The 23376-nt window shown below is 40.3% G+C and overlaps 1 protein-coding gene and 1 long non-coding RNA gene across 12 annotated transcripts in view; one reads left to right on the top strand and one right to left on the bottom strand.

Annotated features, from left to right (window-relative positions):
- dmd (dystrophin) overlaps positions 1 to 23376 on the top strand; it is a 2003576-nt gene that overhangs the window by 1296930 nt on the left and 683270 nt on the right. The window lies entirely within an intron of this gene.
- Positions 10351 to 23376, bottom strand: part of LOC122555073 (uncharacterized) — a 29565-nt gene continuing 16539 nt past the window's right edge. Inside the window, exon 3 of the long non-coding RNA XR_015758905.1 lies at positions 10351 to 10545. This is a non-coding gene — a long non-coding RNA (uncharacterized LOC122555073). The remainder of the gene's footprint in view (positions 10546 to 23376) is intronic.

The raw sequence follows: 23376 nt of genomic DNA, 5'->3' as shown, positions 1-23376 counted from the left end.
AGAGTATCTACAGAAGAGGCACTGTTTTTGGATAATAAGCATTATTGTATGACAGCAAGAAGTACAATTACATTTGGTCAGGGATAATTACTAAGACCTTAGAGAGCTGGTGCAGATACATCAATTCACTTCAAAATCATGAGTTTATACAGCATCTCCCTCAAATTTAATCCTCAAAGCTAATCCAAAACAAAATCATTTATATAAGCCTGTGACATTTACCACAAACCCACCTTCCTCCAAGTCTCTGACTTCACATATGTAGGCATTCTGAACATTTCATATTTTTCTCAGGGCATACTCTCTCTCGGAACCAAAAAGAAAGTAAGTCAGTTGCTTGAGAATTGCTAAGTTATTAAGTTTTATGTGTTTTTTTTCTATTTCTTCTGAATGTGCTATTTATCTCATTATTGCAAATGTATTTTAAATCAGTATCATGTCAATATTGCTCTAAATCTGTCATTCATTAAGCTTTAACCAATGCTATTTTAAATTGAATAACTGCAACGCTTGCTGGACTCTGCAACATAGCAATGTTGTAGCATTCCTTGGGGCATCCTGAATGTTTTTAAACTTGGTATTTCTATTGGAGCTTAAAATATTTATGCTTTAAAGCTTTAAATTGTTACTAGCTGTTTTGTTGTGATTTACTACTTTCAAAATCAGTTTAGCTTAGATGGCTGGATCGTTGGTTTGCAGAGCAGTGTGATGCCAACAGCATGGATTCAATCCCCATCACTGGTTTGAGGTTATCATGAAGTACTCTCCTTCTCAACCTCTTCCCTTGCCTGAGGTCTGGTGGCCCTCAGATTAAATCACCACCAGTTGCTTCTGTCTAATAAGAGAGAGCAGCCTGGTTAGAGTATGGTGATTTATTTCAAACTTTCAAAATCTGTTTCTTTGTAATACTGTCTCTGTTTCGAGGTTTGCCTGGCTTTATTAGAATTGCCTGCAATTTTTAATGATGAAAATGGTAATTATACACTTCTTCTAGTGTTTTCTCACCACCTACAGCTACAATCAAAGTTCTGATGACTTCCTGGGTAAAAATTGTGTTTTTTCCATCTTACATGGACTAAGACACCAAGCACTTTTGGGGAGAAAAAGTAAAAAAAACGGAAAGTGCTCAACATATTCTTCTTACTTTTGACATTTCATATGTTCTGCACAGAACAATATTCTGTCTTGATGCATTGTGTAGCAGTCAGCATCTGATGACCCAAGGTTGGCCATTGGTTAGAGAAATTTGATGAGACTAAGCAATGTATAAAATCATTATTTACTCATTTCTTTACTGTAGGTTGCCTTGAAAGTCCTTCTGCAACTTTAAACTTTAATAATTTTGCATGAAAGTGACACACTATGAATGAAACCTGAGAGCATCAGGCATGTCATTGTTTTTAACATTAATGCTGCAGTCTTGAATACCATTAGTCAACTAACAAGATTAACCTTTGCTTCTCAGACATCATTTCAGTCAGACTTGGTTTGTGCTAAAATTGAAAAACATTAACAACTTAATGAATTATGTATTTTTATGCCATATAGTTTGTTTCTATGCATTCAGATTCATTGAAGTACAAAGTTGCATAAGGATTTTATTGCACACTTTACTACTAACTCTGAAGGCAAGGGTGTATTTTTGTCTGTTTTTGTGTACTTGCAAACATATTTGTATGTCGCGTTGAAAACAGATGTGTTCATTTGGTCTTGTCATTTCATGTCATTGAAGCAATATTAGTTTGCCACTTGATTGATATGACTCTTCAACTTAGGAATTTATTCAGAAAAATTAAGACCTTTATGTTACAAAGCAAATAGTAAAAGAAGGGGAAAGAGGCTTTCTACACAATTGAGTTATTTATGTTAGGCTGAGTTCCAATTTTTCAGAAAAATGAGGAAAGCTTAAAATAACAAATAGTGGAAGTATGTACTACATGTTCAGCAAGTGTTTGCATAATTGCAAAAGACATTTTGTTGAAGATACATGTACAAGGTGATAGTATTAAAGTGTACTAAAGATATCCAGAGTATGTAGCAGATGTACAGAAACGAGGGAAACAAGATGAAGGGCGACTTGCGTAAAAATGGGCAGTGATTGTGTAAAAGTGTTGTAAACTTGCACAATATTAAAGTTGTGATAGCAATTGAAAATGTGCACAAAATAAGGGCAGAGTAATGTATGTTGGACAGTGGAAAGACTTTGAAGAAGTGGATAACTTTATATGTTCATAATTCTGTTTTAAGGGAAACTAATTAAAAAGACCATCAACTTTGAGCTGATTATCTACTATGTGCTTTGTGAGTAATAAAATGGAAATTGTCATAAATTACTTTTGCATTTTAATCATCAGTATGTATCTTTATTGGAGCAAGGCCAACTCTGTCAAATAACTATGTCAACATTCTACATTTGCCCTTTCATCCTCTTCTGGCATTCAGTCTCTTAAGTGGTCACTGCCAACTTGAGTAGTACTCAATTAAAGCAACATAGTTAGTTTAATACAGAAATGAAATCCATTGTTGGAGCCTTGGATTGAAGGTTAGCAGTTACTCTGTGCAAACCAAGGTTGTGTAGCTCATTAAGATGGCACGCAAGAAGAAAATTTGCAACAGTTTTGATGATATGTATCCAATGTTCTGTCGGGTCTTATGCAGCTAGTTTCAGAAGTTGCAAGGTCTAGATATTTTACTCAATCCATTCAGACATGTCATAAAACTCCTCTGGAGCAGTTGGGACTTGAACATAGACCACCTGGCTCAGACATAGGGACATTATTATTGTACCACAAGAGGCCATTTGAAAAATGAGTTATTTTATTTTTCATTAACCTGTTCAGTTGAACAGAGATGCACTGGGATTTGGGTATTCTGCTCAGAGGTAGGGGCACTACCACTGTATCACCACAGGCGTCAATTAACCTGTTATGACGCACCTCTGAAACAGGCAGGACCCAAACTCAGACCTCAAGGCAGGGGCACAAATAATGTCAGACAAGTGCCTGACAATTGTGATGTGTAAACTATCATGGAAATCCCCAAAATTGAGGCATTGATAATATAAACAGTTTTTAAGGCAAATATTTTTTAATCAGCTACATTTATTGACCATGTTTTATAATTTTAAGTAGTCTTTAGATTTAGTTAATTTCTGCTGAAACGGAGATATTAGTATTAGATGACTGACTGACAGACTTTATAACGTAATTGTTTTGCACAAATAGTGGAAATGACCAGAGGTCATGATGCATCCTGGATTGTCCGACTCCCCCTTACTGCTGTGATCAGGAATTGCTTTGAGTGAATCCTGTCTTCTATCTTGTCAGCATTTAATTTCAAACAAAGATGCATTAAATGCCCAAGTCACATCACGTACCTTGCCAAAACGTCTTCTTTTTTGTTGTGATTATTTCTAAAGGATTTTCATCATGAACACCAAACTAATCATGCAACTACATAACAGTAACCTGACAGTTGACTGATTTTCTCCCCATTATTTATTTCACACTTTCAATGCAGCCACTGCAGGAGAGTAGACCCTCGGAGCTGTGTTTTCTCAGGCTTCAGAGCAACATGTCATGGGGAGAGTGAGGATTCTTTCACCTGAGGCTAACTTTCACAGGAATATCATTCCATTGGCCTGACTCCAGAGTAGAGGGTCATGTGTTCAAATCCCATCAGGCTCACTGTGTTTCACTGCAGCTCAACTCCTTAGATTTAATTGGTGACAGTGTGACTCAGTGGTTAGCACTGCTGCCTCACAGCACCAGGGATCTGGGTTTGATTCCAGCCTTGGCCAAGTGTCTGTCTGCATTTTGCCCATTCTCCCTGTGCCTGAGTGGATTTTGTTTCCTGCAGTCCAAAGGTGTGCAGGCTAGGTGGATTAGCTATGGAATTACAGAGTTACGGGGATAGAGTAGAGGGATGGGCCTGGGTGGGAATGCTTTTCAGAGGGTCAGTGTGGACTTTGGGCCGAATGGCCTGCTTTCATACTGTAGGGATTTTAAGATGAGCCAGCAGTGGCCTCAGCAATGACAATAACTGTTACAATTTGAAATTCAGCAACTACATCCAATGATCATGTTAAGTTGGCTCAAATGTGGTGGTTAAAATAGGCATTTTAATATTCCTGAGACAGTTTTGACTTTCCTCTGTTTGTGTGTCCCTTTATGCTTCTACAGTGGTATGAGAGTTGGCAACTCCTACACTACCCCATCAAAACCTGGACCCAGGTGAGGAGTCCACTTGCTGTCACTGAAATATGATTTCCAATCTTCTATTCCTGCTGCAAAGATGAAACTCTGACCTCACGTTATTAAAAAAAAAAAGCACTATTAAGACTGCAAAATACTGAGAGCCTGATGGAATAGGTGGAATAGGATTTTAGCATACAGACCTTGACCATAGCAAAAAAAATCATCCATTTGATATCACTGCCGCTAAAATGCAATAAAATCACCCAGCTCCTCCCACCCTGCTGTGCCATACTTTCTTTTGAATTAATACAGATATTCTATATAAATGCATACAGACGCTAGCAATAGCAAATTGAAAACTATTTCTTTTAAAATTGGAAACTGAACAATGCAACATTTTTATCTCTGATTCCTAGGTGCCATTTTGCTATTGTTTTGATTAATATGAGTACTCTGAATTCCCTTTTACTAGGTTGCTGTCTAGAGATTTTTACCCATTCACTTTTAAGGTAGCCTTTGCTCCTCCCATTCGTACTCTCCTGTATATCAAGGTTGGACATTCCTGTACCAGAGAGACCAGAATTGAAAGATGTTATTTAACTTGAAAGGGTGTGGGAAAATAAGCTACAAGCATGTGGCCAGGGTTGGAGGTTTGAGCTATAGAGAGAGGCTGAATAGGCTGAGCTATTTTCCCTGGAACGTCAGCAGCTGGGGTTTGGGTGACCTTGTAGAGGTTTATAAAATCATGAGGGTAATGATAGGGTGAATAGCCAAGGTCTTTTACCCATGGTTGGGGAGTCCAAAACGAGAGGGCATAGGTTGAAGGTGAGAAGGGAAAGATTTTAACCTTTTCAAGAAGAGAATGGTGCGTGTATGGAATGAGCTGCCAGAGGAAATGATGGAGGTTGGTGCAATAATAACATTTAGCATTACGACATTACTTAAATAGGAAGGGTTTAGAGAGATATTGGGCCAAATGCTGGCAAATGAGACTAGATTGAGTTAGGATATCTGATTGGCATGGATGAGTTGGACCAAAGGCTGGATTAGTGGTGCTGGAAGAGCACAGCAGTTCAGGCAGCATCCAAGGAGTTTCGAAATCGACGTTTCGGGCAAAAGCCTTCTGTTAAGTTGCTATGACTCTATGACAAAACAAAGAACAAATGACAGACTCGTGTCTCAGTCTGAACCTTTCATCGCCCTTTTTCCAGGCCTACAAAGCATTCAGTTGCTTATAGAACATTTGATAGGTTTTCTATTTTGTCACAATTTGTTTAATTTACCCAACTAGAGCACGATTCTTAATTGCACAAAATGATGGAGTTTTTATTCAAGTTTGAATCGACGAAACATAGGAATTGGAATAGGAGTGGGCACTATGGCCTTTGGCTCTGCTCTGCCATTTAGCACAATCATGCCTTAACTTTGGTCTAAATGCCACTTAGCTGCCTATTCCCTACATCTCTCAATCCCTGAGAGACCAAAAATTGACCTTGAATGGATTGAAATGATGGAGCAGTCTCAGTACTCTTGAGTAAAGAATTCCAAAATTCACATCTTTCTTTTGGAAACAAAGTTCCTATCTCGGTCTTCAATGAATAGCCCCTTATCCTGAGCCAGTGTCTCTGTGTCTTTCCACCTTTGTTTTCATAGTCAGTTGCAGAATGTAGTAGCTTGCAGCATTTACACTCATCTCATATTCCCTGCCTTATCCTACTGTACACATAAAAGAAATGACAGAACCTCTTAGCATAACATGGTTAGTCAATTGTTTCGAAGACACACTTCAAGGTGAATTTGTCTCCTCTTGCCCGACAATAGATGAACAAAGGATGGGCTGCATCAGTTATAATGTGCTTGCATTCAAAGTCAGGACATTGACTCACCTACAAAGTTTGAGCTGCCTTCATCAATTCTGCTATTGTGGTGAAATATTGCATGATTTGGAATATATTAACGTATTAGTCAGAAAATTACCAACCACCATATGTATTTGATTTCACCAAAAAGGACATCAGAAGTAGGGCAGCGTGATGGCTCAGTGGTTAACACTGCTGCCTCACGGGACCTGGGTTCGGTTCCAGCCTGGGGCAAATGTATGTGTGAACTTGCATTCTGCTTGTGTCCAAGTGCGTTTCCTCCCACAGTTCAAAGATGAGCCAGTTGGGTATATTGGCAATGTTAAATTTCCCCATAGTATCCAGGGATGTGCTGGCTGAGTGGATTAGCCATGGGAAATGCCGGGGTACAAAGATGGGGTGGGTTCGGGTGGGCTGCCTTTGGAGGGTCAGTGTGGATAAATTGGCCGAATGGCCTGCTTCCACACTAAACAGATTCCATGAAGTGGTTTGGAGCAGGAAAGTAAAAACAGAGAACTTGATTTAGAAATAGAAACAAGATGTTTTAGAAATGCAGGTTGTTTTTTGCACCATCAGATAATCATTTGGCAAAAGTTTAATAATCAGCACCTACCGCCCACCTCCATCTTTCATTGGCATCATGCCTCCAACTTGCTACATCTTATCCTTAGCCAATTTGTAAATGAATTCCAATGCTAGTCCTGAATCCTCACAACATCTGAATTTTATAATAATTGTTTTGTAAGTCAAGACACAAAACATCATAGGACTTCCCACAGTCCACATAGGTTGTCATTTCTTCTTGAGGAGATTCACTTCTGAATTAATTTTGATTAATTTCCTCATCTGTAGATGATAGACTGATTTTCTCCTAATAATTAAATTTATTATTTGGCAAAATGGAAGGATCTAACAATAGTATTAATAGAATAATCGTAATATTAATACTATAACAGGACAATTATGAAGTTAATAGGTCTGTAATTTGCTGTGTTTATTTCATTTAATTTTTTTGAACATTGGCACCTTGCCTGATTTCAATTCTAGCTAAATTTCCTTTAATATTTGGTCACTCCCATACAACAGTTGTTGGCGTCCCATAAATTTCTTTATGCTGCCTCACCCAGGTTTGATTCCGCCCTCTGGTGACTGTCTGTATGGAGTTTGCACATTCTCCCAGTGTCTGCTTGAGGTTCCTCCCACAGTCCAAAGATCTGCAGGTTAGTTGGATTGGCCATGCTAAATTGTCCATAGTGTCCAGGGGTGTGCAAGCTCGATGGAAATACAAGGTTACAGTGCTAGGGTATGGGCATGGGTTTGGGTGGGATGTTCTTCAGAGGGTCAGTGCAGACTCAATGAGCCAACTGGCCTGCTTCCATATTGTAGGGATTCTATGATTCGCCTTGATTTTTTTTACCACTTCTGTCATTAGATTTGTGATATTTGTCTCTCTCATTGCTTCTTTAATCAGCACACAACATCAGAAATTGTTTCCTGTCTTCCTAGAGGATTATAAATTTCAATTTTCCGCAGCCTCAGTGTTACGTTCAAGCCTCACCAAGCACAGTTTAGGGGTCATAAGAATGAATTAGATGTTCTTGTGTTGCAACGGTAGTGTCCCTACCAGAACGCCCATGTTTAAGTCCCATCTTCCTTCAGCATGTGTCATATTAGTTCTAAATAAGATTGGTTGTGTTCTCAATATTTTTAAACAGATATCAGACTTTATGGTGCAATAGGATGACATGTCTGTTTATTGACCCAGAGGTTGTTGGACTTGACAACACCCAGGAATAATATTTCTATTGTACAATGGTAGTGTCATACATGCTCCTGCAGTGTGTAACAATATCTCTGAACAGTTTGATTAAAGATATCTAGAACATAAACTGACAAATCATAGTTTTATAGGTTGTGATGTCAAATGAATCTTTGTTTTGCTTGATGAGATTTTCCTTTGAGCTATTTTCATTCGCAAGTTGTAACCAGAAATCTGGAGGTGAAATGATCACATTTCTTTTCAAAGAATGATCAAACAGTCGATCTGAGTTCACTGTTTTCCCATAGCATCCAAGGTTCTTGTGGACTGCATGTCTAATGGAAAATCTGATTGACATCTTCCCTAAGTCATAGAGAATATGATGAGACCAAACTCTGTCTAGATGAAAACGTGAACTGAGTTGAAAACATATTATTTTGGGCCATGGGTAAATCTACTGGAAGGATTAAATAATTCCATAATGGGTGGGACAGGATGTGGTAGGTGATAGAGAAGAAGTAACTTGGACATTCCTTTGCATTTACCTTCCTTAATGTCTTTTCTGTGTTATCCACTGTCCTATGAACAATGAACATGTCAGCTTGCATGTGTGAGGAAAGCAACATAAGCAGCATGAGGAAAAGAATCAAGCATGATAAATTGGTTTGCATAATATATTACTTAAGTTCACCCAGGGACCTTCCTTTTCCCTTGATCGTCCAAAACACTCAGATACGAGTAGAAGATCAGTGACTTTATAGCCGATTTTAAGATTGTGATCAGCTGACCTGCTTTTTGAATATGAAATGGCAGCGCCAGTGTGTGTTTTGCTCCTATAGGATTGTCAATAGGCTGATCAACTCTCTGGTTTATGTAAACCACTTATAAGTACAAATAAAAATCTTCTGCTGTTGTAGCACTTGATAATTATGAAGGATTACTGTGTGAAAATAATGCAGGTGCATTAATTTCCCTCAGTTTTTTTTCAAACTCCTTTATCTTCAAGTGTCCTTCAGCATGTATTCAGGAAACACAGTTAATATTGGGTCTTTTTGAACAAGTCAGTTTAGATTTTCCTTAATGAAAGCTTGAGTTATAATATTCATGTGAGGTGATCTCCGAGTGATGTGCTTGTCAGGGTTTTATGTGCCTGTGGATTTGTGTATCATTGAAGCTGACAACAGAACAGAGTAACGGGCTCTGTGAATAACTGTCAGTCTCAACGGCTAGAGATTTTCATCTTGAGGGAAGCAGTTCTGAGATTGAAGCAAGTCATGAAACTCAGAGCTGTTTGTTTCTGTGCTGTGAAGACAGCTTATCTATGGTTGGCCAGACATTATTTTGCTAAAGACAGACTCATTTATTTATTCAGATCTTAAACTATATAGAGTGACAGGTAGATTCTACCCATGCGAGTTCTGCTGAGACTGAAAACACTGCAGGTAATTGAAAACTCATGCAGTCTGGAAGACATGCTTGTAGAGATATCCCTTTTGATCTCTCTGAGTACGCTTTGTCACTAATTAACTGCATCACCACTGAAATGACAACTAATTTGTTTTGTGTCACATCTTCTTAGTTCTTTGTTTTATACAATGAATAAAAAGTTTAAGAAATGGCATAATTGTTAATTATTTGAAGAACAGAGGAGGACATGCAAGTATAGAAACACGTTGCAGAGTGTTAGTCTTTTCCATACCCACTACTCCACAGCGTGATTATCTGTAGTCACCAGTCGAAAGAAAGGCATGTTACATTGGGAAGTTCAGAGGATTGAGGTTTAGCTCCTTACGTTAAACCAATGCCACATTCAGGCAGACGCCATTCTTTGGAGTTGTCTTAATTAGGTGAAATGATCAGATGGTATAAATACAATATGATATAGAAGAGCGAAGTGAATTTATGCTGCAGGAGTGCAGCTGCTAGCTGTGGCTCAGTGGTAGCATGCTTGTCTGAGTTGATCATAAGGTGACCAAACATTCCATGACAAAAACTTGACATAATTTGGGTTGACATGTCTGTGCAGTACTGTCAGGCATGCCATTTTTCAGATGAGATTTTAAATCATATTCCTTCTCAAAACATTCAACGGTAGTATTCAAGGAGCAGCCAGAGATTGTTTCTGAGGTCCTGGCCAACATTCAGCTCTCATCTAACATCGTTTTCATACTCGTCATTTGACATAACAGGGCACAATTTGGTTACTAATTTTCTCTGTAGTGCCTAGTTTCCTGAAAACTACACTTTAAAATAAACTTAGTTGACTGTAATGACTGTGATGAAGATTCATCTAGACTCGAAACGTTGGCCTGCTATCTCTGCATGGATGCTGACTGACCCACTATGATCTCCAGTATTTGTTTTCTGTACAGATTCCAGCATCTGCAGTCATTTGTTCTTCACTTAGTTGAATATAAAGTGTATGTGGTGCCCTGAAGTTGCAAAACATTGTAATATAAACCAAAGTTGTTCTTCCATTTATATTTATTTACTGGAATAAAGTTCAAGAATGAATTCTGGGCTTTATGCATTTCAAATGTATTTGCTTTCTTTGTTCTTGACACAAAGACTTCCATATCAGAATACTCCCATTTCAGCCTCCAGTTACAATTCTTTTGTGCTGAAAGTGTTGCTCTCAATTTGTATCCACACGCTCACCTCCCACACATTCTTAATGTTTCCTGCACATTCTCAGTTCTAATGAATCATGCTGCTTCTTGGCCCAGAGTACCTGATGATGCCAAAGAACAACCACTATGTTAAACCATTAGTCTGTTATCTGCGGTAATGCTTTACATCATCCAATATTCTGGTAAAATTATTATTCTTCAATTCAGTAATGTAGTGCAAAAATTAGACAGTATCATTGAAATCAATTTGAGTTAACTAGATTTAACTTTGACCACAGAATTAGGTTCCAAAAAAACTACTGGGTCTTTGAAGTCTGCCGGAATTGGAAAAAAATGCCATTTGTAACATGAAAACTAACTCTCTGATTGAAGGTGGGGTAAGGCCAATTGTCTGTATACATTGCTGTTTATTTTTTGATGTCTAAAGTAGAACGATTATTCATGACTGATCACTGCGATTGTTATCATTGACAAACAGCAACCCCACAAGATGATTGGCTTTCAATCTTATGAAAAAAAAGGAATTATGAAAGGCATTGCCCAAAACACTCATTAAAAAATAAACAGAAATCTATGCAATAAACCAGAACTTGACCTATTCACTGTAAAGTAATGGCTCTAACTGTGGAGAACAGCACTCCCTTTTTCTCAGAAAAACAAATTGTAGAATATGATTTCTGAAAACACTGATAAATTTCAGAATCACTTAGAATAGAAATACAATTTGACTTGTTTACCACCTGAAAAGCAATGATGCAGAACCAAGATTAATTTGCTAGTTTTTGGTAGATGTAACTTGAACATATCAATAGACAGAACAAAGGAATGAATTTATCCATTGGGGTTTGATGGGCATACATAGTCTCATTTTCAACAAATTTCAAAACCGATTCAAAAGGTATTGTTGTAGTTCTGGAGGCAATTAGCACTATCATGACGGTACAGCAAATATGATGTGGAAAGAACACTAAAACGTGGGGTGACTCCTACCAAGAATTAGCCAAGTGTCACTTGATGAAAGGTCTCAACCTGAAACGTCGACTCCCCTGCTCCCCGGATGCTGCTATGCTTTTTCCAGCTCCATACTTTATTGACTCCGACTTTCCAGCATCTGCAGTCCTCACTGTCTCCAAGTGTCACTTCTGACAAATTTCATTGATGGTTTCTCTTGTGTTACCATCCTAAACTCACCTCGCTAGTTATGCACCATGCCCCAGTAGTACACTACCTATCCTATCATTCTCTCATCAGTGCCAGGGTATCCCAGGATTGCTGGCGCTGGCATTGTCCTTGAAGCTCAGCTTTGCATCCGCTCAAGCATGGTCACTTCACCATGCACAAGTCGGACGGAAAGCACATACCAATGCTGTTCAGGACAGATCGGTGGCATAGCTGAAAATGTGTTGCTGGAAAAGCGCAGCAGGTCAGGCAGCATCCAAGGAACAGGAGAATCGACGTTTCGGGCATAAGCCCTTCTTCAGGAATGAGGAAAGTGTGTCCAGCAGGCTAAGATAAAAGGTAGGGAGGAGGTACTTGGGGGAGGGGCTTTGGAAATGCAATAGGTGGAGGGAGGTCAAGGTGAGGGTGATAGGCCGGAGTGGGGTGGGGGCGGAGAGGTCAGGAAGATGATTGCAGGTTAGGAAGGCGGTGCTGAGTTCGAGGGATTTGACTGAGACAAGGTGGAGGGAGGGGAAATGAGGAAACTGGAGAAATCTGAGTTCATCCCTTGTGGTTGGAGGGTTCCCAGGCAGAAGATGAGGCGCTCTTCCTCCAACCATCATGTTGCCATGGTCTGGCGATGGAGGAGTCCAAGGACCTGCATGTCCTTGGTGGAGTGGGAGGGGGAGTTAAAGTGTTGGGCTACGGGGTGGCTGGGTTGGTTGGTCCGGGTGTCCCAGAGGTGTTCTCTGAAACGCTCTGCAAGTAGGCGGCCTGTCTCCCCAATATAGAGGAGGCCACACCAGGTGCAGTGGATGCAATAGATGATGTGTGTGGAGGTGCAGGTGAATTTGTGGTGGATATGGAAGTGTCCCTTGGGGCCTTAGAGGGAAGTAAGGGGGGGAGGTGTGGACGCGAGTTTTACATTTCTTGCGGTTGCAGGGGAAGGTGCTGGGAGTGGAGGTTGGGTTGGTGGAGGGGGGTGGACCTGACGAGGGAGTCACGGAGGGAGTGGTCTTTTCAGATGCATTTCTTGCGGTTGCAGGGGAAGGTGCCGGGAGTGCATTTCTTGCGGTTGCAGGGGAAGGTGCCGGGAGATTGGTGGCATAGCTGACCTTTCACTGCATAAACAAGTGCCCATTTACACATCTATCACTGTCTAAGCACTCTCTTTGGCCACATCCCCTCTTACATCCCTGTATCCATCAGTGTGACTCTTTCCCCAGAGCCCAGTGTTCAATGTGAGACCATCACATACAGGAAAGCCTTCAAGCTGTATGACAAAAGTCAATAAAGTTCTCAGATAAACAGATCATGTCCATCCTGAGCAGGTGACAACTCCAAGCCCATGGATAAGGTTGACTTCGGGCAGCATGGTGGCTCAGTGGTTAGCACTGCTGCCTCACAGTGCCAGGGACTCAGGTTCGATTCCACCCTCAAGCGAAGGTCTGTGTGGACTTTGTACATTCTCTGCGTGTTTGCATGTGCGGATTGGCCATGGTGAATTGCCCATAGTGCCCAGGAATGTGCAGGGTAGGTGGATCAGCCATACAAAATTCAGGGTTTCTGGGTTAGGGTAAGGTTTGGATGGGATACTCTTTGGAAGGTCAATGCAGACATGATGGGCCAAATTCTTTCTGCACTATAGGGATTCTATGATTGAATGATGCTCTTACCAGGAGCCCCTGAACTGTTGGCAGCACCCCACTGACTTGACTGACAAGTTTTCCCCTTAGACATAGCCATTTGGTTGATGCACATGCAAAATGTTTGCTGCTTGACCACTGGCATATGCTGTAAATGTAAATTTGACATAGCAATGGGCAAAAAAAAGTCTACCCCCTTGACTGATTACTGCTGACGGTCATGACATACTGTCTGGCTTTAGGGGTCTGGTAAATAGCACAGGACAGAAGGATTGAGAGCCATTCAGGTATGGCTAAGTGACAAATGTGTAAAAGTCATGGGAAAGCAGGGACCCTTTGAGCATCAAACTAGGCACAAAATGAGTGAGTGTTAAGACAGAGGGTGCGCAATGCATGAGCTGGGTTCATGTCCCTACGCGCAAAGCATCTTTATACCAGAATCCCATGAAAGGTTCCAAAAGGCAACGTTGAAGTGAATTGGAAATGTGCAATTGGAACATGTCCACTATCAATTCTGATTTTGTTGGATGGCTGCGGGTAACCACTGCTCATGGAACCTACCCTGAGTTTTTGGTGCCTGGTGGCTAAGGTGGATACCTGGAGTCGCCTAGCAACCACTCTGAATTTCATGCCAGGAGTTGCCACCATTTGGTTTCTATCTGGTGTGTGGGAGAGTGAGAAACTGTACAAACGATTAGTTAACAATGAGATGTTGTTGCTCCCAAATAGGTCGCTCGCTACTTACCAGCATGAATCAAATTTTGACGTTTAACACTTGGTCAGAAAATGGGACAACAGTTAACTTTTAACTGGCCATCTCACACAGTTTTCCCAAATTTGTCACTACTATCTACATTGTTTAGGGGCTGAAAAGATTCTGCCCATAATCTTTACTGAGTAAATTCATTTGAACAGTTTTGCATTCAGCCAGAAGACACCTTTGGGAATTAATTTCGCTTTGTCCAGTGCTCAGGCATATCGCCCCATTCCCACGAACCACCGTTGTTGCCTACAGCTGGCTAATTGACAATCTCTCTGGGTCCATATGTAGCATCTGGAGTTAACGGAGTCTGGGGTTATGGTGCATTGAAAGAACTCTAATTATATTTTAATCAGAGGCAGCATTGAAAAGCTGACACAGTTCTCCTGTTCAAAGAGGCTACACAAGGTAAGGGAAGGGACAGGAGGAACAGCAAATGAGGTAAATTGCTAGGTAGTCTACTTTTCGAAATGCAGTTTGAGGGACAAATGTTGGCCAGAACACAAAAAATATCAATGTTCTTCTTTTGAAAAGTACAGTCACTTAAAAGGAACACAATGTAATTGTGCAACATCTCATGAAAAACTGTGTTTCTGATAGTACAACACCCTCTCGGCACTATACTGAAGTATTAACCTAAATTTATATTCAAGTCTATGGAGTGGGAGTTGAATCCATCACCTTCTGACACATAAAATTAGTGCTCCCATAGGCCCAGATATCTAAAGTAATAGGTTTGATGAACAACTGAGGATGAATGAAGTAGATTAGTGAGAAGGTCATGTCCATTATTCTTCGTAGTTCCTTTGATGGGCAGTTTTATATCCAGGAGTTACTGATTATATTGTTATATTTTCACCCAGAATATGAATTAGCCAGCAACCAAAAGGATAACCTCCAGTCAAAATAGTGAGCATATAGCCACTTAATAATGGAGGGTTCCTTGCACAAGATGCATTTTTGTTGCTTTCAAGATTAATTACCTGGATTTTGCGGTCAGCACTGAAGCAACAGATCACATCACTGAGCTTGAAAAGACCTGCTACCAAAGATCTGACAATCTCTGATGTGAATTCTCCCGTTCCTGACAACATTTTAACTCTGGGGTAAGACTTGGAGATCTCTTGGCAGTGACATCATTGGCTGTTTTTCCTACCTGGTCATGTTGAAGCATGCTCACTGACCGGTAATCAGGAAATCAAAAGCACTTTGCATCCTGTTTTAATTGAAATTTTCAAACTGAGCAATAAAGTTGAGTGGATTTAGATAGTAACTGAATACACTTTTAAGATGTAAGAATAATGCAAATTTTATATTGCTGCAGAAAATATTGATATTCCACAAATATAATCGCCTCTTCAAAGACAGTGATACCAGTCCAACTTTGGGATCCCACTAGTTGTCCTTAACTGAATGGCAAACCTACTGTCTGGTCCTTAGTTGGTTGATGTGAAGAATCTTCATGAGTGTATGTACATTTACTTGTTTGTTTGGGAACACAGTCCATACAGGAAAGTAACTAATGATCCTGAACCCTTGGGGCATAGCTTGGGTAAAAATATAGCATTGGGTACTTATATCACTTTTTTTTTCCTGTACATTGTATATTTACCGATTGCAAAACTCAAACCTACATTTGAATGTTAATGTAAGGAATATTTTTCTGACTCTGCATGTATTCTAATTTAAACATGTTTTATTTACTTGAGTCTTCCTAACTGTAGGAAGCAACACACTAGCTTTATCTATGATCACTGCACAGTGCATTTGCTCTTGTCCTTGGGTAGCGTTATTCAGCAGTCTGATCAGTGTAGATGAAATCCTTACAGATTTGTTGCCGTGGTGACACACGAGAGGAGGCAGTGCTCTGATTTGTTTTAGCATCCTTTCCCCATCTCAGTCAGCGTGCTCTTAGATGATGAAATGCTTTAAGTGAACCACAGTATGCTGGACTAGAGCAGCACCTTTTGTTTGTCACCAATGAGAGAGGAAGGATCAAATGGTCCTGTGTTTCTTGGATTTTATTGTTGATGGTATTTAAAAGCTGCACTGAACCTCAGCCGCTTTGAAGGACAGCGTGTGTTGTGAATTGATCAGACTGATTCAGTGGTTAGCTTGACTGCCCGATGGCAATCACACCATTGGTGTATTGTGAAAGTGAAAGCAAATAAACTTCGTTTCGTCAGTCGTTAAAGTGTCCAAGTCTGAAGAATGAAGACGAGAAGCAATTGAAGCATTCCACTGAGACGCCTCCCACATGGTGTTATTAACTCTCTATGTGTAACATAAATCAATAGGGACTCTTCAGGAAATATCTTCAGTTAACTAAAAACTTGTAACTTAATATAAAACCACTCAAGGTATTTGGACACACTGCATTTTTAGTTCACCTTTACATTGAAGGGAAAAGGTAAGACTGCATTTTATGTACTTTGTTTTTCTTCAACCTTGACCCTTTTCTTCATGTACTGGAGAACAGAGCTTCTGACTGATTTTGTAATTTATTATCACTTTTAGGGATAATAATGCTGTAAATTCATCATAAATTCTTGTTCAGTCTTGAACCCAAAATTTTAACAGCTAGAAAATAGACAGTGGGCAGTCAGTTGATTTAGTTCCTTGAAGCTGTATTGATTTACCCGATTAAATCAAAAAAGCAATAAAACATATTTTGCCTTTTCCATTGGTTAAGTCTTTACATTATGTTGGTTATAAAGCAAATCAGAATCCCAGCAAATGAGGTGGTTTTCAGGTTACAGTGAGCGCACATCATTTTTGATTGAGCTTTGATGCATTTTGATGGATTTATTGTGGAAGATTATGTTAGATAACAATCAGAACTAGCCAGTATGGATCCGAGATGACTTGGATTGGCTTTTTTAATGAAATTAAAAAATGAATGTGAAAAAAGAAAAGCTTTGCACTTTGAAATTCAATCAGCCTCATACAATTGGCATTACTGTGTTAAATATTATAAATGAGGAAGTACTTCATGTTCAAATAATAATTCCTTTCAATTCGGTCAGGAGTATTCTTCTATTGAAATAAAATCTTAACTCGTTCATCAATTGAGATTCTCTTCAGTGGCAGTGGAATTTTATCCAAACAAGTCATGCAAGATATATGTTTACATAAAAATGGTCTACATGATTTATCTGAATATTTGTCATATGTTTAGCAAATGCAAACAAGTTGCTGTTTCTGTGTACTAATCTTCACCTTTGGCAATGAATAGTATAGGGTCAAAGGAATGGAAATGCTCTTGTTAACTTCAGGAGTACAGCTGCTGGCCTTTTTTGCCTGTAACCTTTCAGTTGAGTGCAACACTTGTCTTGAGGACACATTTTCCTTCATGCTGTCTGGTACATGGTTCATTGAAAGATTTTATGCACAGGTTCAGCCAGTTTGTGAATACATTTTATGGCAACATCAGGAAGAATATAACTGTAGGCATAAAATGTGCAGATATTATTGATTAAATCTGCAGTAATACATCCTCTGTTGCCATAAGTGGCTACTATACATGTTGACACTTAAACTTTCGTATTGCATTATTTTCTGACCTTCCTTGTGTCACATGTCATATTTTGGATCGTTATTGCGGGCATTCCCTCAGGTGTGCCAAATCTCAGTATTTTATCCTTTTAAGAAGATCTATTTTTTTTTCTCAGCATGGTGTTACAAACAGACTCTCAATAAGTTTGAGGTTTATACACAATAATGTTTCATCGCCACCATGCATCTTTTGTTTTTGTTTTCCCTCTGTGCTTAATAATATACAAGATAATATCTTACCATAGCAATACAAAATAATAGCTTTGAGTTCTGAAACTAAAAAATTAGTGGTCTATACCTTTTTACACATTAGACAACAGAGGTGATTAACTGTAAAGGAGTATGATTGGAAACAGATTTTATTTTCCAAAAAGTAATAACTGAAAAGTTATGACTAGCTGAGAAGTAATAACTGAAGTGACGGGTGAAAACTGAAGCATGAAAATGTGTCCTCTATCCAGGTGGCCTAACAACAATGGACTAGAATCCATTTTGCACTGCACTTTCTAATGCCACATATTCCTTTACTGCTGCAGATTGCTTAACCATTTACCTTCTGATCTGCGAAATGCTAAGTGACAGCTATAAAAACATTTTCCATGCTTAGCACTTACAGTCGTGGTGTGATACCTCCAAAATTTATTAAAGTTGACATTTGGGATTCGAAAGCTTAATAGAATGAAAATTGTGATTGTAACTTGACCCATTTTTAAGTTTTTGCTGAAATTAAAATGAGACCCATGATAATGTTTGCAGGTTTCATAGATATTGGGCTAGCATTTGCCGGCAAGTAATACTAAGTTTAATGTGATGACATAAATTACTGGGTTATTTACACACTGATTATGTTGAGGAACAGACCCTCTGTGAACCATGATTTTCTTATATTGCTGGATAATATTATCTGCTTCATTGGTAAACTCTCACAAACAGCAGCTCACCATCAACATTGCTGAGTTTCAAGAAATGGCTACATTGCACAATATATACACATGAATCTCACAACAGAAGTTTTGCAGTGGTGCTAAAGTGTTTAAATGAATAATTTATAGCTTTACAAAGGCGCGCAGGATCATGGGCTGAAGAGGACAGAACTGAAATTGTGTTGTTTCACTGCTGTAGGTCGTAAATTCTTTCTTTCTCTGTGAAGTAACACAATGTTTTGAGCACAGGGCTGCTCTCTGGATACTAAGAGTGGAGTTAGATTTTCATAATGCTGATCTTACACACAATTGTTGTGAATAACGCTGAATGTCATTTTGGTGAGCAGAAGTTTGACTAGCAAATACAGGAAGTACCTAAAGGAGACAGATTATTACATCAGTCACCACGTGAGACTGGCAGTACTAATGTCAATCTAGAACTCTGTTTCAACTAACATCTCCTCTTACTCCTGACTGAGTGCCATGCATGTTTAACACTTCTCTGCCCCCTCCCCATCCCACTCCATGACTGGTGACTTTGAAGGAATAGTAAGTTACTTTTTCAGGTCACCTAGTGATTGATTTCTGTTGGTTGTTGTACCAGTGTTTGGGCTTTCTAGAATTCTGCACCATTGCTAATGCCTACGGAGAGTGCGGTGACAGGTACTAAAGGATATGATCTTGATGTCTGGCTTTGGTAGAAACCAGTTGCTGCCGAACATGAGTGCAGTTATCGAAGGTCTCCATGGATTATGATTGGCAAAGTAGGTGAAGAAGACAGAAATGGAGGAAGGGAAAATGGCTGTCAGCAGCAGGCCGTGTCCATCTTGAATGTTCGAGGAGTAAATCTCTGACTTGAATGTTGGTGAGACACAATATGTGAGACATCTGCCTTTGCCGAAGGGAATTATCAGTGAGATCTGTCACTTGCTGCTACCTCCGAGCAGTGTGGAATGAAGCTGACTTTGACAAGGAAAATTTCTTCCAGCCTGGAACTGGGGATGCTGACAACATTGTTGTAGTTTGCCATTCTCAGTTGCATAAGAGAGGTCACTGACACTCTGTATAACAGGGCTGCAGAACATTTGTCCTCTTTGGCCAACAGCAGAATGAAGTTTACACCTTCACAGAGATTGAGGGCTTTCTATGATGCAAGGTCTCATTGACTGCTTGATATTCCCTTTGCAGGTACAAGTAGTTCTGGGATAACATGCATTTCGGCAGCCTGATTTGATTCTAACATCACTGAAGAATTAGGGAACAGTATTTTGGAGAACGCCTACCTTTGTTTGCAGTAGCGTGATTCCAGCAGGGATTGTTTGCGCGCTTCGTGCTGCACATACACTGATGTGCATGCTGAAGTCCCCACGCTGTTCTGTGCATGTGCTGATGTCCATATCGGTCTGTGTGCCGTTCTGAGCATGAGCCAATGTCAGCTACTGAGAGAGCAGCTTTCTATGAGAAGTACTGTACTGAGAGCAGCTTTCTTACTTTTTTTTAATGTACAGTGTTAAGTTTACTTTTGTTTTGTGAATAAATATGATTTCACTTTCATTCAGGATGAGTATACTTTGCTTTTGACGTTTGGGTGATTTTTGAGCGATTGAGTGATAATTTTTGTGTCCCAAACCCCACTTTTCCCATCAGCCCCATTAATTCTCTTAAGCAATTTTCTATTAAGCAAGGTTTCGCTGGAGCACAACTGTGGTGTTCCAGGTGAACCACCTGTACTGCAAGTTAACTCATTGACAACAGAAAGATAATTTTTTCCCTAAACATGCAACAGATATGCGAGCATATGCCTTGACTGATACAAGTGATTCCCACTATCTTGGCAGCAATCGTGATTTCATTCTGCAGCCATTCTCTATGCCATCTGCAATTGAGTCACCCTTACAAAACAAATGCTGACTCCTGGGTAACAAAGACCGCACTTGAACAATGTGCTTGGTGACTCGAGTGCACAACCTACGTACCCTAATGTGCAGCAATGCAAGCCAAACTGCCACAGGGGCTGTAATAAAATAGGCCACTGGCACGCTACAGTATTTCTGCTGCCTGGATAGTGCTGGAGAAATGTTAAAGGACATCGCGTAGAGGTGTCAAGAATCATAGTGGTCTTCTTTGTCTCGCACAGTCTCGCCACAAGAGAACATCAACTACATGGTAAGCAGGAGAAGAATGAGACCAGAAGAATGAGGTCACCCAATCTGACCAGGGTATCCATGAACAATTTATCTGACTGCAGAACCAGTTTAATGCAACCCCAATTTCCCATTCACCAGTATTACCACAGCTTCACCTTTACTCCATAACTCACCATCACTGTTTTAACTTGGCCACAATAAACAAATGCCGACAAAAAAAAATCCAGTCCAAATTATAAATGAAATTGCGTTATATTCAAGACAAATACCATCAATCAGCCTTGTGCATACCCTTCGCGCCTGTCTTCTGTGTAGCTGTGCCTGGTTTGATGCTTTATGCCTAAGCATTGCTGGTGGAAAGCTGCTGCATTTCAGTGAGAGACTGTCGGTGACCATGAATGACAACCTCAAGTTGGTTTGAGCCTTGAGGGCTGTCCTTCAGATTGTACCACCTTGACCTGGGCGTCAGTAGTCAGCGCTGGCTTGTTAAAAGGTAATAGCAAGAGCATTGATGGGATTCCAGTGGAGGGTCAAATATTGCTGCCGTGGTGAAGAAAGAATTTCACAGAGACATTGCTTTAGCAATTCTGATAATCTGTTGGAGGTCAAGATGCTAGAATTCGTAACACTACACAAAACTCTTTGCAATATTTGATCAGTTAAATTTTAGTCAGATTCAGAAGCCCTGTTTGCATTAAAAGTTACTTATTTAACTTTGTATCTTCAGCTCTGGAGTTTCAGAGGCATGCTGGTGCAAACCTGTCCAACTATCTGTCGAATCAGGCAGTGCAGAAGGTCTTCACTGGAACCACATCCCTTTCTGCTTCAGTCAAGTTATCATGTTGTATGATTCAAATACTCAGCAACACAGCCAGCCACTTTGACAGCTCCTGCAGAAGGATACTTCTGTCAGAAAAGTGACAGAAGAGTAACATTCAGTTAAATGGTTTGAGTATCCATGGGCGAGGGGTGGTCGTTGGGGGGGGGGGGGGGGGGGTGCGTGGGAAGAGAGGCTAGATGGGGCAGTCTGCAATTTGGGTGTGTTCGGGGTGTGCCAGGTGGATCGGATGTTTTGGGTAGGTCAGAAGGCAGTGGTGAGTGAGGGCGGGTTTCAGTCCAGGTGCAAGATGGTGGGGGAGGGGAGCATGTGTCAGGTTTGGCAAAACAGGGAGGCAGGTCAGTTCACTGAGTGTTTGTCAGGTCTGGCAGGGTGGCTGATGGGAAGTGTGGTGTTGGGTTGAGGTCTGACTCAGACTGAGAGGTGTTAGATATGGCAGTTATTGGTGGGGTTTGGAAGACCAGGTCTTTGGGGGTTTGGTTCAGCTCAGGAATGATGGGGACAAGGTGGAGAGTGGGCGAGAGATGGGTCAGCCCAGTATCCAGTTAGGGGTGAGGGGAACCCAGATCAGAGGGAGGGGAAATAGTTGTATTGAGTCTGGCAGGATGGGGCTGGGGATGGCTGTCAAATGACTGTACAGAGTTGGTTATCAGGTATTGTTGAGATGTGAAGGGTTGGCAAATAGGTAGTTGATTGGTTGGTGACGAATGGGCAAGGGATTAGAATGTAGGAATCCGTAATCAGAGTTGGGGATCAATGTGCTAGTTACCCGGGAGTTAGAATAGGTTTTTAATCCTTTAAATCTCCTGGGTAACCACTGACCTTAACTGAACCACAGACTACTGAAGATTGCTATTTTAAGGAGCTTTCTTGGAAAATTCCAGACACACACTTGAACTGTCCATCAGAAGCTTTAATTTTCTGGACAGATCCATAGAAGCTGCTGTGTTAGGGATTCTACACAGTCCTGACACACTACTCCAGTCTGCGTCATCGATTCTGTGATCATTATTAATGTCAGGGCTGATATCCGTCGCCTTGATGGTGAAGACTGAACTTGCATGGGAGCAATTTGCAGCAAACTGATTTTGCATGAATTTAGTCAGAATTAGTCACCTCGACGTCTTGCTTATCCTGTTATCAAAGCTGGACCATCAGCCATTGGATGCTGCATTTTTGATGGGACTACAAATTTGCTAATGGAGTTGGCCGCCCACTTGACACTGAAAAGGATGGGCTCAACAAAACTGCTGTGCTGCCTACATCAATGATAATGTGTGCAGGTTAATCCCACTTCGTAACACTCCGTATAATTGAGTTTCTATCTGCAGATCCCCCACTCTGAAATTATGTTGTTAGAATGAGAAGAAGTGCTTGTTCAGTTATGATTCATCACAACATGTCTGGGTTTTGTACCTTTCACAAAAGCTGGGGAGGATGTGTATAGATAAACAAGTGTAAACACCTTTGCTACAACTGCCAAAGTATGATGACAACCCATTTGCAAGTGGTTACAGAATATGGCCTTTGCTCTTGGTGTAAATTCCAATTATCATAATCTTTCCAACTTGTATAATCACGATAACTTTGCCATTTGGCATTGTTCCTTGTGCAGAAAATCCATGAGTACCTCTTTCAGTACTGCACCAGCCTCGAGAGCTGCTTTATGACACAGGAACTGTTGTCAGAGCTGTGGTTGTAAGAAATGGAGTAGGGATCCTTCCTGCTCATAATTTCACAAATTGCATCATGAATATATTTGAAAAATAACTAATGTTTTCTATCCATAATCTCTCTGAAGCACATAAAAAACTATGTTGGTCTCTTTTCTTTTGCCTCTCTCCCTCTTTCTCAAACTTAGTGTCAATGTCTCATTCACTTAGTTATGACAGGTGTAATTGCAAA

This window comes from Chiloscyllium plagiosum, unplaced genomic scaffold (genome assembly GCF_037043375.1).
Source record: "Chiloscyllium plagiosum isolate Xiang-an unplaced genomic scaffold, Cpla_swu_hap1 HiC_scaffold_12, whole genome shotgun sequence".
NCBI classification, from domain to species: Eukaryota; Metazoa; Chordata; class Chondrichthyes; order Orectolobiformes; family Hemiscylliidae; genus Chiloscyllium; species Chiloscyllium plagiosum.
Note: the sequence above shows the minus strand (reverse complement) of the source record. Positions and strands in the feature narration are given on the sequence as shown.